The sequence below is a fragment of the Gekko japonicus genome, unplaced genomic scaffold (genome assembly GCF_001447785.1).
Source record: "Gekko japonicus isolate JY-2015 unplaced genomic scaffold, Gekko_japonicus_V1.1 scaffold3440, whole genome shotgun sequence".
Taxonomy (NCBI): domain Eukaryota; kingdom Metazoa; phylum Chordata; class Lepidosauria; order Squamata; family Gekkonidae; genus Gekko; species Gekko japonicus.
The window spans coordinates 148982-151252 of record NW_015176551.1 but is presented as its reverse complement, the minus strand read 5'-3'; positions in this window follow the sequence as shown (position 1 = coordinate 151252).

Sequence of the window (2271 nt, the reverse complement as noted above, 5' to 3'; positions counted from 1 at the left end):
CCACATGACCACGGAAACGTCTTCGGACAGCGCTGCCTCTTCGGCTTGGAAACGGAGATGAGCACCGCAACCCTAGAGTCTGATTCGACTGGCTTTCGAGCAAGTCAAATCAAATTTATTAAGAACAGTCATAAGACCAGCAAAATAAACCAAAATAGTACAACATCGAGTCTACGACATAGAATCCTTGCCGCCTTAAATACTAAAATACGAAACCGGTCAATTCTGTCATTAATGGCTCGAGTTACAGTACATTCTACGCTTTTAAATTACCAAATAACAATATTTAGCAACATTGCGTGAGACAGAATCATAAGTATCGGCCAATAAGAACTTCATCAAACATTCCTCGGCATATGTAAGATAATTAGCCAAGGGTTTAAAACGTGAGAGAAGGGGCTTTCGAGCAAGGGAACCTTTACCTTTACTGTACACTTCGTCAGATACAGTGAAACAGAATTTCCTCAACCATTACCTATAGGAAACGGGGGTTAGTTGCCAGGAAGAGCTAATTAGAGCCAAGATGCCTAAGTAACTGGGTGATTATAGCTGAGATTGGATTAAGGGGGCTGTTAAGATCTGCGAACGGCAGTAAATTAGCACACAATTACAAGAGTTAACAGATGTGGGCACAGAGCTTTGAGTTCAGGGGCACCTTGAAGACCAGCAAAGTCCGACAGATGCAGGCGGGCCGCCGTGTTGGTCTGAAGAAAAAGAACAGAGTTTGTGTCCAGGGGGCACCTTTAGGACCAACACAGTTTTATTCAAGATATGAGTTTTCATGTGCATGCACACGTCTTCAGACATTATCAGAGGAAATGTGCGTGCCCATGAAAGCACATGGAAGCACATACACATTGTGGCCCTTAAAGGTGCCATTGGACACAAAGTTCAACAGAGGCCCCGGTCACATGGAGAATTTGCCACGCGAAAGGCACGAGTGTCGGGTGGATTTTCGGGGCGCGATCACACTGCAACATCTGGGAAGCGTAGCGCACCCGTGGCCAGCCTGTGGCGTCCCACCGAAGACGCAGAGTTTAAAAAGTACAGTGGCCAAAAATACCAGGTGCCGTCAGGAAGTCCACCAGTGGGGCCAGGACATTAGAAGCCCTCCCACTGTCCCCCCCCCCAAGCACCAAGAAGACAGAGCATCACTTGGATCAGGCCAGTGGCCCATCCAGTCCAACACTCTGTGTCACACAGTGGCCAGAAATACCAGGTGCCGTCAGGAGGTCCACCAGTGCGGCCAGGACATTAGAAGCCCTCCCAGAAGGCCTCACACTCTTGCCCCCCCAAGAACACAGAGCATCACCGCCCCAGACATAAGAACATAAGAGAAGCCATGTTGGTTCAGGCCAATTGCCCATCCAGTCCAACACTCTGTGTCACACAGTGGCCAAAAATACCAGGTGCCCTCAGGAGGTCCAGCAGTGGGGCCAGGACATTAGAAGCCCTCCCACTGTGGCCCCCCAAGCCCCAAGAAGACAGAGCATCCCTTGCCCCAGACATAAGAACATAAGAGAAGCCAGTGTTGGATCAGGCCAATGGCCCATCCAGTCCAACCCTCTGTGTCACACCGTGGCCAAAATCACCAGGTGCCCTCAGGAGGTCCAGCAGTGGGGCCAGGACACTAGGAGCCCTCCCACTACTGACACACCCCCCCAAGCACCAAGTCCTTCAGGCACCACTGGACTCTGGCTCTTTTCCGCAGCTACGGACAGAGGGACAGGGTGGCCCATCTTGATCCTGAACCCAACCCCCCCTCCCCGAGCCCGGCCGAGACTGAGGAAGCCAGAGGGACGAAGCCAGTGGGATCCGACCCTAGAGGAAGCCAGAGGGATCCGACCCTAGACCAGGCCCTACCTTGGAAGCTGTGGTGCCAGAGGACTGGGAGGCCGAGGGAGGGCCAGGTGGGAAGGCCGCCGTCTCCCTTCCAGTGGGAAGGACCCCCGGCCAGCCGTCTCCGCCGCCTTCCAATCGGAGGAGGCAGGCAGAGAATGAGTTAAAAAGGGTTCCCTTCCACTTCCGGATGTGTTCATCGCTCAGGGCTGGGGAGCTGAGAGAGAGAGAGAGAGAGCCAGAGCCAGGCGAGCATCTTTCTTTCTCTCTCCTCCTCCTCCTCCTCCTCCTCCGTCCACATAGACAGAGCCGCCTCCTCTGGAGCAGCCGGAGCCCCAGATCGGAGCCACAAACACACCCCAAATTATTATTATTATTTTTTTTGGAAAAAAATAATATATATCATTTTTTTAAAAAACTCCCAAGCAGGAG